This window comes from Prinia subflava, chromosome 10 (assembly GCF_021018805.1).
Source record: "Prinia subflava isolate CZ2003 ecotype Zambia chromosome 10, Cam_Psub_1.2, whole genome shotgun sequence".
Taxonomy (NCBI): Eukaryota; Metazoa; Chordata; class Aves; order Passeriformes; family Cisticolidae; genus Prinia; species Prinia subflava.
In genome coordinates this window covers 19249446-19266389 of record NC_086256.1, presented here as the reverse complement: position 1 = coordinate 19266389, position 16944 = coordinate 19249446, and the positions used below count along the sequence as shown (strand labels likewise).

General features: G+C 36.6%; 1 long non-coding RNA gene across 1 annotated transcript in view; it reads right to left on the bottom strand.

Annotated features, from left to right (window-relative positions):
* LOC134555724 (uncharacterized) overlaps nt 1-11795 on the bottom strand; it is a 128299-nt gene extending 116504 nt beyond the window's left edge. Inside the window, exon 1 of the long non-coding RNA XR_010081479.1 lies at nt 11723-11795. This is a non-coding gene — a long non-coding RNA (uncharacterized LOC134555724). The remainder of the gene's footprint in view (nt 1-11722) is intronic.
* Between the last annotated feature and the right edge of the window lie 5149 nt (nt 11796-16944).

Sequence of the window (16944 nt, the reverse complement as noted above, 5' to 3'; positions counted from 1 at the left end):
GAATAACAGGAACAGTCTTTGGAATCTCCCTTAGCAAACCTAGAGTATCTTAACACCTCCACCTACTAACTTTTTTCTTACTTATGTCCTAAATCTAGAGGAAAATGCTAATAAAGCAAGCTGCATCTCACCCTCAGTCAAAAGTGAAATGTTATGCCCTAGCATTGTGTAACAAGCTTATTTGTCTACTTATCTTCCGAACAAGCCAGCTGCAACTTTTCTTCCATATTCCATCTCATGGTTGCAAGGATCTCCCTATGAATACTGTAAAGGTGCTCCCCTCCCCCTGCCCTTTAAATCCTTTATGAAAACCTGGCCTTTCTGGGAAGCCTACAAAACCCTTGATGCTGACATGCCAGGAAGTAATCTGTCTTCCTAACTGGCACTATTTATTGGGTTTCTTTACTCCTCTATTTGTCATACCTACACGCCATCTTATGTCTCAGACTTAATTCCTAAGCACCTGGGGCAAGGATCATTTATTAACTCTGTTTGTACAACATCAAGTGCAACAGGGTTATGATTTATGCCAGACCTGACAAATTAAATAAATAGCTTGTCATTCCCTTGAGTCTCAAATACTGGTTTTCACAACATTTGGAAAACAAGTACCAGAGCTGAATAAAATTACTTGGAAGGGAAGCATAAACAATAAATTTTATGGACATTCCTCTCAAATTTAGGAATACTTTTCAGCTTTGCCGGTTCTCCTAAAAATTTTATATATCAAGAAATCTTTCAAGATTTTTGTTCCCAAATGTAAGTACCTGAATAAAGTGAATATGACTTTAGATGCGTGAATAGAAAACTACAAATGACAAACTTACAGATAGAGAGATCTGTCAATTACAAGACAAGAAAAATCTGTTCATTATTCTCTGGTTCTCTGGCAAGAACTTGATCAAACCTTAAAGATTCCATTTTACTGGAAATTAAGTAAACACATATGGACACAGATTGGGTTTTAACATTTATAAATATTTCCTAAGGGGCTTATTCATCTATGAGTTCACATGACTTACCTGTTTTATACGAACTATATGGTTATATGTATGCAAAGCAGGTATAATATGGCATTCCAGATTTCTGAATATGTATTATTCTTCTGACTATTGAGAATAATATAAAAGAGATTTTTTTAGAAATGGTTTTGATGAAAAACGGTTGTACTCTCTGCACTGATAAGAGTCAAGCAGATTCACTAGAAGCATTAGCCTTCTATTTTGTCACTCGAAGGCTTTGACATCAACTCAATATTTAACAGATGTAGCTTACTGAATTTGGTAAATGTGTGTGTGTGTGTGTATAAACTCTTGCTTCTATTTCATGACAGGTGACAAAAAGAAGGTGATATCCTTTCAATCTTTTCCTCCAATCCAGTCTAGCTAGTGAAAAGATTCTACTGAAGAATTAAAACTGATGCTTTTTAAAGAAAGAGAGGGGCCTGGGGAAGAGATAACAAAAAGGAATTGTCACAACTGGTCAGGTTAATGCAATCTAACACATCCTAATTACCACATCAGGACAATACCTAGATTTTGAGTGACTTAGTGTAGAAGATAGGTCAAACTGGACTTGGAAAATTATATTACCATTAATCTCTTATAGATCTTTCAGTGCATTGCCCACATATCCTGTAACTGAGTAACAGAATTCAGTTTTTATTTGGTTTCATTATGAAAGAGAGTTTTTCAATTTCACAAATTTTTCACAACTCAGAGACCAATATAAGCTTTTTATCCATGCAAGTGGACCTGCTGGTCTAAGGAAAAGGTAGCATTACCATTCTCATGTATGCTTACAGAAAGATTTTCAAGGATTCAGTTTTCCAGGTTTTTCTCCAATAAATATGGAAACAGACTGCATACTCCTAAAATTTAAGCCTGCATCCTACATTCAAGAAAAATCATCTGTGGTTGTAAAAGGATGCAAGAGAAAGGATTTTCACACCATGTATATATTATTACTAGTTCAGCAAAGGGGCATTTAGCCTGATCTGTAGTCACATTCAAATTGGACACTCAAATTCTGACCTCAAGAACTCAAACCTGACCTTCCTCAATTCAAACTACCAAAAGAATGAAGAAATAAGTAATCTGTTCCCATAAACTGTTTCATTACTTGTAATCTGACCCTAGGGAAATAGAAGATGGAAACAAAAGATGGGTAATGGTAGAAAGAACAATAAATAGAATCCCTTTTTAACAGGTTTCCTTTCATAATTGGGTAGAAATCAAGTTGATAAGACTGCTAAATAATAAGACTGATAAATGAAATAGAAATAAATATATTATCGTGATCTACATTACAATATTCTAGTTAAATTTGACTTAAGGATATTCTCAGAAGGAACAAGTTTTCTTGTTCCCAGGTAAATACACCGAGGGAAAAAAGTATTCCACCATGTACAAAAAGCATGCTTCAAAACCCATGTCAGGAGAAAAGCGTTGTTACTTGCAAGAATGGAAAGAACAAAGAAAGTGTTTTTCATATCAAAGGCAGTGTTTGGCAGCAGAATGGGCATTGGTTTCCTGAAAGAAAGAATTCTTCTCAACACAGTCTGACATGAATGCCCTGGGACAGAAAAAGACCCAAGTCAAAAGTACTGAGATGACAATGGATCACGGTCTTTAATCTTTGTTACCTCTATTTTGTACAACTTCGGAGACACAGCTTCTGACAAAAGAAAAATTTTGAAGATTTAAGAGTAAGCCTTTCACATTCTGCTCTTTTTAAAAATTGCAGGCTCTAGTCATCTTATGCTTGTTTTTCTGGTTTTACTTCTGGAATAGCAACTAATGATATATCTTGACAGATACAAAAAAATTGCCAAGGGGAAAGATCCTCCTGGCCTATGGCAAATAGAAGAGAGATGTAGGTTGAGGGATGTCACCACAGCTGGAATACACACTGGCAGAGATGAAGCCCACTGGCTGTGGGACACCAGATAGAGCATGCAGTAATTATACTGCTTGATCATGAGTAAGTACCATGATACACCCATACGCTGTGCTTCTCCAGCAAATTATCCATAATCATACCTCACAGATGTCCATGCATTTAATTTATATGCTTGTAATTCAGCTGAACGGTGGCTCTCCTGTCTAGACATGTGAATCATTGCCTTAGTTTGCAGTCAAATTACCACCATTGGGCATGAGTTACTTTACTGTGGGAACACAACTTTTTCATGATGAAGCAGCAATGGCATTTTGCAATCGCTTCATGTTGATTTCTCAATTGCTGCTCATCTCTCTCCACCCAGATGACTTAAGTCATTATAATCATTGGCTATCCAACTACTTTAAAATGTTTTCCCAGTGTCAAGAAATTATAGTCAATGGATATCCATACAGCACACTCAAATATTTAATAGACCAGGCTTTTTCTAAGTAAGGTCTTTGGAATTTTAATTTGCACAGATTAATGCTGGAAACCACATATGACCAGTTATCAGACCAAACAAGGTTGACCAGGGCTTTATTCTGTCTGGTCTTGAAAATCTCTGAGCATGGAGACTGAAGAGCTTCTATGAGCAAACAGCTTCATTACTTATCAGTCCTCATGGTGAAAAAGATTTTCCTAAATTCACTCAAGCAAATGCCAACCCTGAAAAAGTAATGCATGAATAAGCTCCAGATACATTTTATAAACCTTAAAAGGTTCCATTAACAGTTTATATTTAATGGAGGGTTAAGCATGAAACCTAAATTATCTGAGTTACTCTCTAAAAGCAGAAGAGAAGCGCTGTATAACATCCACAAAATTTGCATCACAGTTTACTGAAATACACAGGATTTTATGTTTTAATCTCTCCCACATCCCAGCAGTGAAGGCTATATATGAATATATACTAAGATGCAGTAATATAAACGGGATCAGTTAGCAAGAAATCAATATGCAGTGAACAGCAACAGAAGTGAAAATAGGTCAATGTATTCATATCACAAGGCTTATCATAGTGCCTTTTTTCTACTGAGTTAGATACTGCATGTGACACAGCTATACCCCATTATACATTACAGACACTGCAGGTTATAGTGCTAAGCTTGCCCTGTTCCATAATGGTGAAATTACTTATTTGCTTTTGTTCTTTAGATTTATGTCATGCAGACTGAACTGTGCAAAATGACAGCCTTGCAGTGAATCAGTAACAAGCACTGCTTTGTTTCATTGTTCAAACACAAGAAAGAACATTTGTCTGAAGAACTGCATTTGCATTTAAATACTTCTTCTTTATAAAAGCACATCCTACAAGTATTAATTAGGCTACAGTATTGACATACTGTCAAGGATGTGCTTAGTTTAATAACAGAATTTCATAAAAACTCATTTAATGCAAAAACGGTACAGTGCAAAAATACAACTGTTTTACATTACTGAATACCATTCATATAAAAACAACACATTTACGTATCTCTCAAACTTCTTTCATACAAGACCATCACAGGCATCTTCTGTGGAGAATAAAGCAGTTATCCATTGCTTCTATAGATGGCATATGCTACACAGGTTATCAGTTTGATATCAATTCACCTGACTGCCAGGAGATAAACAAAGCTGCTACAGTGAAAATCAATAGAAAAGAGCACAGTGGAAGAAATAAGATATTTACACTGCTTCAAAGGGGTAAAAAATAACATTGGCTTGAGGTGTTTAGCAGGTGAGAGCTAGTGGTCTGGCCTCAGACCACTGTATAACTGTGGTCTGTATAACTGAGGGTTCTGTATAACTGAGGAATGAAAAGGGGGCTGCACAGAAGCTGTACTATCCTTTCATGATTAAACTTAAAGATTAGATCTGACAGTTAGTACTTAAAGCTCTACATATTATAGCACTAACTTAAAAATACAGTAGGAATAAAGAAAATGTTTACAAACCATTTCACTGCAACAAAAGACCCTGCAACATACAATAGTATGGGCTTACCACGGAGCCAGTCTCAGCCTGGGAAAATAAACTGAATCCAGGTAAAATTACTAGATACTACACTGCTAGTCTCTGGGCAGTCTCATGCCTGTCTAGTATATTTATAATGTTAAAGTTTTCCTAATGATAGGTTCCTGTTGCTTACAGATATGAAGCAGAGGAAGCACTAAATGGAGTACAGATGATCTTTCCCACCAAGCTGAGTAAATAATTACACTGTCCTTGTGATACCAGTGGAGCTAATGGAGCAGAAAAGAGGCCAATTCTTTGCTCCTGAAACTTGGTACATCATCTGAGAATGAAGGTTAACTCATCTGACACTCCTGTTGCCTTTTGAAATACCTAGTGACTAATATGAAACAGGCAAAGAATGGGTTTATACAGGACAAAAATTAAATTACTTCCCTTGACTTTCTAGCCAGTCTAGACCATGGTTCACAATACGCTGCACATCTGCAACCTCTAATTCCTCCACAGGATAGTATATCATCTCCTTTGCTACTCCTCTGCCTTTCAGAAGTAGGAAAGAAAGCAGATAAATGATGACATAAAGATGACAAAATGCCTGTCCTCCTAGTTTGGTCTGGTGCCTGTCTGGTAGTAGTTCTGTCTTCATGCCAGACTACACTGGCTGAAAGCTCAGAGTGTTCTGTCCAAGTATTGGCCCTTTCCTGTTGAACTATATACACATCTTTTACTGAGCTTTCACAATGGGAGGGGTCAGTGTACCTTCCCCACCTCTCTGATGAACCATTTCACATTTCCCTCTTGTGAACTGCAACTTTTTCTCTGAAGTTGATCATGAATTGATACAAAATGTGAACAGTTCAGATAATGGCATATATTCTGGTTGTTACCTGAGCATTATGATTATTGTCCTCTTGCAAAATTTTCCATTGCTATGTGAGATACTTAATAAGTTCACTACATCTTAGAAAGTAAAAAAAAATTACCCTTGTGTCTGGTGCCCATGAAATTATTTGGGGCTGTTTTGTTGAATGCCAGACTGTGGCAGTTAAAATAAGAGATAAATGGATTAAACACCATACATTGTTTTTCACATTCTGCTATTTCCCATTATTAAAATCACATCACATCACTTTTTGACATCTCATTTGGAGGCCCATCTGCCGTAATTTTATCCATGGTGTAACTGGTAGCATAAACACAGGAATTTATAGTATCCCCAGAAAGAAATTCAAAGCTCTACTCCTAGGAACCAACTAGGCTAAACTTTTTTAGAAAATTTGGTCTGGGTACATTCACACAGGAAAAACAACAACAACAACAAATCACCAGGAAGGCTAGTTGAAGTCAGTAACATCTGATTGATACTGGTAAAATGCAGAGTAAAATTTAATCTGGTAACTTATCATTAATTCAGTTTTAGTGTGAAAAATTCTGAGTATCAAAAAAGCCAAGAGAGGAAAGAAAATCCTTCCTTTACTTCAGGGACACTAGAAGCTCTTTCTATTGGAGAAATAAAGGTAATTTGAAAATAACAGGTGCAGAAACAGCTGAACAATAGCAGCAGACACTCCAAGAGTCTCTAGGATTATGCCTTGGTTCTGTCTTCCCATGTTTTGTAAGTGGCTGTTCTGAGCTCCTTTCCTTCTCTTCTCTCTCTTTCTCTGCAGTATATTCAATTCACTGCCACTCTACCACTTCATTCCATTCTCCTTTTACTTTGTTGTCAAAGCTTTTCCTTCCTCCCAACATTTGCTTGTTGGACAAATGCCTCACCCACGTGGTGTCTGCCCCAGCAGTTTGGGCTGAAAGCTGAGACAAACCCTGCACACTTCTGTGTTTGCTCACTCCATGGTGTGGCGGTGCCTCCTCTCTGTTGGTCATCAGGGGCTACCAGCTTCCACCTCAGTAAGGGTACCTGCAACACCCTGGGCAACTCCACTCTGGGAAGGGCTCCTGTGCACATGCTCCAAAATAAAAGCCATGGCAATTAACTTTGTCACCAGTGGCATGTAAAAACTGAGTAAGTGGTGGTAGGAGGCTGCTGAGTGGTTAATTACATGCCTTGTGGATGCTGAGAGCTCTCGAGCTCTAATTTATACTGTTAGTCTAAACAGTATTGGCCAGCATTTACCATTTTGGCTAAGTTCTGTCAGCATTCATTTATAAGGGAACAAATGTAATGCAGACTGCAGATACAAACAGAGCCATGGCCCATTTTCTTCTAAATAAAAACTATAAATTTCTATTGGAAAGGATTTAAAAAGATACTTTCAGCTGATGATGTTTTGTGTCCAGAAATATACAGATCTATTTCTACTAAACAATTGTGGGTTTTTTTCCTGTTATGGACTATGTTCATCTGGAATAATAGGGAGCAGGATCTTTAGGCTCTTCTGTGAACGTCTGTCCATGACATTTTTGTCAAAAGCTGACACAAAACCACTTATTCAGAGAGCAAGAGAAAAAAAAATCTCTCATGTGAGAATTACTACTAAGGTAGTAAATAGCTGATACAACCTAAAGGTAAAATAATCAATGTCCTAAAGTTGCATTCAGCTTTCTTACATGTATTGTATTCAAAGGATTATACATACACATACAGGGTGTACTCTTGAGACTACTGGATCTATTCAATTCTTCCTTAATTTAGATAGGAAAGGTTTTGTCTGCCCTTCTGGGATGTCATTGTGAGAATGCTGCAGACATGCTAAAGTTTTCAATTTAAAGTAGAGTCTGTAGTGTGCTTTTATCTACTCCTACTGATATATACCATTTAATACTTACATTAAGTTGCTGCAGAAGGAATAAATAAATGAAAGTCAAAAATATTGTAAACAGCCAGACAAGAGGAAACAGTTGTTGGTTTTGGTAACAGTAACAGTTAAACAGTAATAATTTTAAAAAATTAAAATTAAAATTGCACAGGCAAGTTTGAAGCACCCTTGGCACTTATACTGCATGTATAATCCACAGGAGGTGCATCAAAAGTATCAAAAACCTTTATATTCCTGAAAAAACTTAAACAATTCCAATGTCTTTAAAAGCCATGATGGCACTGAATGAGAGGTCAGTTAATATCACTTTTTCCACCAATTAAATAAAACAACTGGAGATGCAATGACTCTCAGAAAACACAACTTTCTATAATTGTCCAGTGTATTAGAACAGGAAATTTTGAATTTTTACAGTTTTCCAAGTGATTTAGGAATTGAAGTCAGAGTTTTTCTTTTTTCAGGAAGATTTTATATTGCAATGTAAAAAAAAATCCATCTTTGAATGCATCTTTGTCACTACAGCCTTTGTCACACAGCCTTCTAGTCGACAATCAATTGCAGCTCACTCTTCAGTGCAGTTGTACTGGGGTCTAACAACCCTCAAGTCCAACTGAGCACTTCCCTTATGGTCATGACACAGCTGGGCCTATGATATTATTTAGTTCAGACATTTCTTTAACTTTGGCTGAAAGACTTCAAGTACTTGCAACAACTGTTTCAATTAACCAGTCCTGTTAGCCTCATAATTGCTTCTTCCAATCTTACTGAGGGTTTTTTTTTTGGTGTTTTTTTGTGGGGGTTTTTTGTGGAGTTGATTTTTTTCTTTGTTTGTTTTTTGGCCTTGCTGGATAAGCTTTACACCAGGAGTTTCACAGCAAATGTAATTATTCACCATTGTTCATTTGCCATAAAATAACTATTTGACTAGCATGAATTCTGCTCTTAAAAGCTAGTCTCAGGGAACCAAATATTTTTCAGACTTTCAACTTGATACAGTGTTCCTTCTTCTATTTTGATAATAATTCAGAGAAAATTATTTCCCTGCAGTGAAAATGTTTCATAGCAGAGTTGTTGAAGCCAAGTGTGAGGAAGCTCTAGAACTTTCTTAAGTTATAACACTGACATCCCACAGGAGCTAAGAAGCAGTGGGGGGGGAAGATTAAAATTAAAGATTAAAATTGGTAGGTGTACCCTTTAATTACCATAATAGGTTGTCATCATTTAGACACTGGAATTCAGTATTGTTCTAGTTCTAAATGAATATTTAATATATGCATGGGAAATAGTGAATACCTAGCAGATACAAATTAGCATAATATGATTTTTTATTAACAAACTGTGTCTACGGTTTTATTCAAAAGCACATTTAATTAAATGTACACCATTTGTATTAAAGACGCTATTTACACAAAAATATCAAATTGTAATAGCTCTTTTATTTACCTGAAAAATGCTTCATTAAATTAAAATTTCTCACCTACACCACAATTTCATGGCCCTTTCCTTAAGAGTCCAAATTTGGACCCTTTTCCTAGATCAAGAGTTCTGCTCCCCCCTCCCAGCCACGTATGTTTGCATTTGTTGTATCAAATGCTCTGCTTGGATTTACTATTGTAAATATTTCTTCAAGATGTTATTTTTACAGATCTATGTAAAAAAACTATCTGGAAAAGCTAATACGCATATGGTGTACTTACAATCTCCCCTAAACAGAGATTGTAAGTATTATATTAAAAAAATTTAAATTAAAAAAAATACAACTTTAAACAAAAGCAATCAGTACTTACTCCTGGCTTTATTTCTTTATCATTCAATAACACCTTGCCCATAGATCAACAACATTTGCGTGTTTGCTTTCATCATCACATTAACAGGCACACAGTGAATCATTTCAAAGTAACTTCAGTATATAAACAGTGCCCAACTTTCAGTCAAAGCAAAACTTCTGCTGGCATAACCTGACATCACCAGAGCCAACAAACTGGACTTCAGCTCTGCTGGTAGAAAAGCAAAAAGGCCTAAGAACAAAACCATATTTTAAAAAGTGGGGAGTTTAACACATCTCACCCACATAAACCCACAATTTACCATTTATGCAACCATTCTGTTCTGTAATAATGATCTATTTAGCACAGTATTTTCAGTTGAAAGAAGATGGTATTTTTTATCCAGCTGTCATTCCAAAGTGACTGTAGTGACTGACCCAGCTAAAAAAGCAGGTATCAATAATGGGATGCTATTCACGGAACACTTATCACAGACATAACACTCGTCCTGCTACACAGATATTAACTAAAAAGTCTTTATAAAACTCCATCTGATGACTGAACCGTGTGTGAGCAATCAACCTATGCTACAACAGAGAGCAAAAGGAGAACTGTCTAGTTGCTAGAAAGAACTGAAAGGTCCATAATAATTAGTTGGCCTCTGTAAGCAATCATTAACCACATTAGACCGTCAAATCAAAGACAGTTTAGTACTAATGGCTAAGAGATTCCCTTAATCAAAGTAATTCGAGAGCAAGGTACCTAAAAGCATGTTTTCATAGAAGTTAGTACTATTTTATTCCAAGTTCAACTGTAGCCTATTAACTTCTAGTCAATCTAGTTCCCAATTTCCAGTGACATGAACAAAATCTTAAGCACTCAAAAGATTGTCCTGTTTGTTCAGCATCAGTCCTAGGGCCAAAAAGTAATTTTTCTTTTTGTATTTCTCTGCATAAAACTTCTTATACACAGACTGTCATGGTCACTGCTCTGTGACTGAAGAAAGTGGAAGCCTTAGGAGTATATAAATTGTGGAAATATTATTCCTAGTTCAGCATCACACTGCAATAAACTGAGCAAGGGAAAAAGCCGCTGCCAGCTCCTGACTCCACTTCTTACCACACAGCGCTGTGATCTGATATCCAAGAGGAAGGCATGCAGCCATCCATACCTGACTCCATTGCTCAAGGTAAAGTCCAGTTACATCTGCTAACACATTGATTACACATAATTCCTAAATCTAGGAGAAAAGCAGTTTACCATCACACATTTAAAAGAAAAACAATGACACTACACACAATTCTGTCTGATCTTCTTCAAGTAATTTTGAAATCTGAGTTGCTTTGGTCAATTTGAGAGTCTCGAAATTTAACAAGTATATTTGATTTCAGCATCAGTTTGGACTGTATGTAAATAATGCAGAGATGTATAGACTTATTTTTAATTTGGACACTATGTCTTTCTCATGTACAGCTCTACTGCACAAGTCACAGCTCACAGCTGGGCAAAGATATATAAACAAAAACTTTGTAGTCATGCTCTCAAGCACATAAACTCTCTGTACACCTGGACTTGATACCAGCTAGAGAGCAGAGAGCTGAATGACTCTTCAATTCTTTTGAAGCTTGATTTATGCAAGCAGCTTCTCCTGCACCACCAAGTGCCTTACAATGGCTTTAACTCCTTCCCTCAGACAAATGCTACGTTATCTGTGAGAATTTCATATTTCCCCAGTAACTTATGACAGTACTTGTTCTCATTCCCTGACAGCTCTGATCAAGTTAATTGGTTTGATTCCTGAAGAAGAATGCAGCTATATAATAGATACAATAATAGATATGATGTCTTTCACAGGCACAGCATGGCTTGTCAGAAGAATCCAGACTTTCAGCTCCAAGAAGCTTCTCTGTCCTGCTCAGAACATCAGCCAAATTCAGGAGTCTGAGTAACACTCACTAAAGCTCATTATTCTCCCCTGACAACTATTTTGGGTCAATGTGAATTGCACAGTCACTTTTTGCAGCAGGAGGAAATCACAGCAACCTGCAGTTAACTCCCTGTGCTTTATGCCTAAATTTTACATCTCTAATGGATCTACAATTAGGTAACATCAGCACTGCTGCTGACTTGTGCCAATGCCTCCTGCTGCCTGGACCATTCCCAACATTATTTTCTCACTTAAAATATTACCTAGAATGTCTTTATTATCTTTCAGCAAGTAGTATCTTAGCTACATAATCAGCTCTTACACCATTTTAAAGTGTATATATAGTTCAACTTTACCTATTTTTGCTTTCCCATGAATTATTTCCAATTCATCTTCATGTTCCTGCTTCACTGCTGCCCAAAACAGAAGGTACTAGCTCAGGTTCAGTCTTCCTGTGCTGTACACAAAGGAATTGTGACCTCACTGGTCAGAAAGTATTAATTCCATTCCTTATTTGTACACGCAGAAAAGTCAGTAAAACATTTTTTTTTAAACTACTGTAACTTCTGCTAATGTGATTTACTGATTAGCTGGCAAAGAATCAGTCATCGATTTCCTTGTACATTGGCATTGAAGAACATCACAAGAAACTTACACTTACTTTCCTTTTTTAGCTTCCCAAGCTTATATAAAGGCTTTCTGGTTCACTGGTTGCTAATAGTAGTGCTGAATTCCAAACTAAAAGAAAACTATTACAAAAAACTGACTTCAAACACATTAAATGGAAAAACACAATTTGTATTCATTGAAGACAGAAATGCAAGTGATGAAGTATGAAGATAAATACAAACCACACTATTCTATGAACAAGTTTCCTTCCTCACACTGATGAGAAATGTGAGCTACATAGTAAAGTCTAGAGCAGCCTAAAATAAGCACAAATGAGATCAGAAACTGCCTCCAGTGAATTTAACCTAAAAGTTAATTAATGAAAATTATGAACAGATCGTTTTTCTGGTCTAATTTTTGCCTGGTTTAAAGCAGACCAAATTACACTCAGACCATGGTTGTATTTATATGGCTGGATTTTCCACTGGAGTTTACAACATAGCCACCAATCCAAAAGAAGACACAATGAAGCAAGAGAGAGACACTTAAAATAGTGCTGAAGTAGTTAAATGAATCACCTGCAAATCACAAAGCAGCTGACTTCATTTCCTACGGCATGGAATATGAGAGGAGATCATGAAGAGTGCTGAGCCTTTACATCAAGCAATATAAAAGGTGTTTATGTGTTCTAGCAGCTGTTGCATTAAGTGCTTCTGAAGGATAGCCTGCAGGTTTCTTCCTGAATATTAAAGAGAATTTCGTAATTGAATTGAATCATGTTAATAACCTAAAGAACTTAATTTAAAAGTGGTTTGTTAGACTGCGTACTAGAGGCAACTTAACAGATTTGTGGTTTTGTCCACATTCTGCTGATGAGTTACATAAAGGAAACCATAGTTTTTCTCACACAGAAAGTGAGAAAATTATAGTACTTACCTTCTCCTTTCTCATCTACTAATGAGAACTGAAATATAAAAACTAACCACAATGTTATTTATAAACTGAACAGAAAAAAACCTTAACAGAAAAGAATGAAAATTTTAATTTAAAAACACAATAATTTTGATCTTTTGTGTCTAAAGATCATTTAGCAACATTAAAACTTACCTAAATGATAACCCAGAATAGTATGGCAAGCTCTTATTTACCCTACATTTTGAGCTCCTTATTTATGATACCTTTGTTAAAATCATAGCAGGTACTTGAGCCAAATGCAGCATTGTTAGACTTGCCACCATAAATCAATCCTTTTCTTTCAAATTTATCACATTTGTGTTAGGAACATTTTCACTGCAGATTCCAGTTGAACATCCTCTTGTTTAGCACTGCATATTGGGAAAACATGAAATTGCCTTCAGAGGAAGATGAAATGTTGTCCAATTTTTCTGAAAATTAATAAATAAGTTGGAACACACTTTGATGCCCTTCTACAATGATTATTAAACATATATAAAGCATGATTCATTCAATTAAAATAGTTACAAAGCAAGAAGGTTTGTGGGAAGCAAACTCATTCTCAATAAAAATCCAGCTGAAGTCCATGGTATTGTACCAGGTATTAGGCTTTTGACCTACATTTCCTAAATGCAAGAAAATAAGATTCAGACTTCCTTATGAATAAGGCATTTAGCCATTAGAAACCTGGGTGACCCTTGCAGACATGACTGCTGGTCTGACCCAGTAATTCCTTGGATTAGTATTACCCCCATGCCACCTCAGAGGAGAAAACTCCTTTCAGAACAAATTGTCAGTTCTTTTTAGGACACTGCAATGAATCACAGGCTCTGACATTGATTTGTAGATCTTTAAACTGGTCAGTGATTTGCTGCAGTCAATGGCTCTGGCTACAGAGTGCAAAACCAGAGCACCTCACACAACATGCACACTCAATATTTTCCCAGTGTAACTGCAATTCTTTCTGTGGTGAGGAGATGGACCATGATTCATATCACCTCCCACAATCCCTTCTTCATAACACACCTTATGAACAAGAACAAATGATTTTTAGGTTGTCACTGCCAGTTCTCTAGGGAACAATCTATTTCTACTGCCTGATGGTAAACATGTGCCATGGACTTTTGAATTTTGAAAACATTAAATTTGAAATAGCCTTTCTAACATCTATTGGAAACATATGGCCACAACCAAAAGCTATTAAAATGCTTTTCACCTTCCTTGTGAATACTCCTGCTGGGGGCACAATAGAGTTTCACAATACGTGCATATATATTATGCGTGTTTTTAAATTCAATTATTACAAAATTTTTCATTTACTGTGAAAGACAAGGATTTCAAGGTTCTGCCAAGATCTCTTTCTAAGGAACTCTCAACTCTCTAAGCAAATTAAGAGATGAAGGAAAGGAAATAATTGCAGGACAAGATCTGCTGACCTGATAGAAATAAAGACAGGCTAGAAAGGACAACTGGATTGATAGTACAGAAGTACAGAAAAAAGGTGAGACAGAGTATTACACAGTGGTTATATTCACCTATAAATATCTGAACTATCTGCAATGAAGAAGAAATGCACAGAAAGAGACACTTGGAGCTTAATTAGAGTTTGGTACTCCCCAAAATACCTGACCTGCAGTGTGTTGTGTCAACTCAGTTACTTTGGTTCAATACATGTTGTTATAGACCTTCTCCCTGACAGGCTCCTTCTAACCTCAAGCACTCTTTTCTTACACTCCTCCCAGTTTAGATTTATGCATATTCTTCTCTGGAATCATCAAAGTATTTTCTATTATCTTCCCAAGTTCAAGAGAATTCTAATCTGCCTCTCCCAATTTTTTCCAAGACTCACTATCCACCACAAGTAACAAGGAATACAATTTTCTTTACTTGCTACCAAATCTCAATTTGGACTTACATGGAAAATTCTTAGGTGTGAGAGGATGACTTGATCTTGCTCATTTCAGAGTGAGGGAATCCTACCAAAGGAACCAATTATCTAGGATTTCCAATTGTTAGGCAAATTTCTAGCTAGAATAACAAAAGCAGCTTTGCTCTTCTAGGAGTCAAACTTTAGTCCAACCAGAAGTCTAAATAAGCATTTCCCTTAAATAAGATTCTTCACAAAAAGCAAATAAATGCAGCACTGTTTACTATGACTGGCCTCTTCCATTCTATAAAATTTTAATATTTGCAACCACAGAAGCTCATTGACTAAAATTATTTTAAAATATATCAACTCCAGTGACAGTGTTGCAATACTCTAAAATAAACAAAACCCAACACAACTATCTATAAACATGGTCCGATATAACACAAATGGGAAATACATTTGTCAGAAATACTTTAGCATAAGCCAACACATTTGCCCTTGTAACTCTGTTGGTTATCACCCTAAATTACCTGCTGTCTTAGGGCATTTAACAACTCATCCTCCTTACTAACCATCATTTCTCCAAAAGGCACAAAGCTGTGACTGTAAAAGGTTCTTAAGTGAGCAGACCACTCTAGTAACAGGAGTGAGCCCTGAGGAGTAAGAAAAATATTTATCATTCATGCTTTAACCTATTTCACCTTTTACTAAACTTCTCTTTCTCTTGAAGACTGCACAAACTTGGAGAAATGTATAGTCAGATGAAAATATGTAAATTCACAATCAGAACACAATGACAATGCCTGTTTGCAAATGAGCCGGTTCTACACCTTGACATATTAGCCTGAGGAAAGAAACAGGATTATTCAGCCAGATTTGCCTGCAGTAAAGCTCACTGTCAGGTGAGCAGTGAGCTCACAGGGATGTGTTCCCTCAATGTCTCTCAGCAGGATTATCTGAGGTCATGCTACTTGGACGAGCAGAAAGCTCTAAACATCTACAAGGACATGCAGTGCTCACACAAAGGGGATTGGCTTTAAATGGAGAGGGAGTAGCTTTAGATTAGACATTAGAAAGAAATTCTTCCCTGTGAGGGTGGTGAGGCACAGGTTTCCCAGACATGCTGTGGATGTCCCACCCCTGGAAGTGTTCAAAGCCAGGCTGGATGGGGCTTGGAGCAGCCTGGTCTAGTGGGAGGTCTTTCTGCCCACAGATCTTTAAGGTCCCTTCCAACAGACATCACTCTGTGGTTTTAAGAACCCATAATCTACATGCACTCACTCCATATGACTGTCACCAGGGGTGACTGAAAACTAACTGGTTTTAACTGGCACGTGGCCAGTTAAAACTGGTTTTAACTGGCACCTAATGTCCTAGTCGGGGAACTTTTCCCCAAAAGAGAGAGTCTGCAAGCACATGAAAGAAAAATTTCCTTTGTAATTTCATGGTATTTGTAGTACTGAAGAATTTGTCATCTAGGAAAAGTAATAGGGAATTTGTTGCATCTCTATAATTTTGTCTGGATTTGTATTTTTAAGCTTTTGGTTGGTTTCAGATTTGGGGTTATTTTGGTTAAAATAAGCATAACTTTAAAAGTCAAAACCACAATGACTAGAAAAAGTACCAAAACATTAAAGAAAGCTGCTATTCAAAGCACAGTTAAAAAGCACAACATGACATAGCCCAGCTGAGAAACAGAAAAACAGACAGTAATTATGGGGGCAGGTAAGGAAACTAAGAACTGGGAAGAAAAGATAATGCTACAGGGATTAGTCATAGGATGTGCTGAGGTGAAGAGCTAAAAATGTATCTGCTGTGCTTAGACACAAAATTTGTGTCTGAAGGTGATATCAAAGCTGTGCTTGCTCCAGATCTCATTTAGCAATTGTCAAGCAAAGGAATATGAAATCATCTCATTTTAAATTGTGACAGAGTTCAGGACACTCCATGTTTTAAAGGAACTTTCAGTTGTATACACACGAAAAAGTCCAAGCTGAAATAAAAAAAATCCTACTTCTTTGCCTTTTCAGTGTCTTTACCATACATTTCTATGTAAATATTTTTACATGTTTGTAAATGGAGATGTTGAAATTGAAAAAAAACAATGGTCACAAAAGTCACAATCCTGCCAACATAGAACACAAG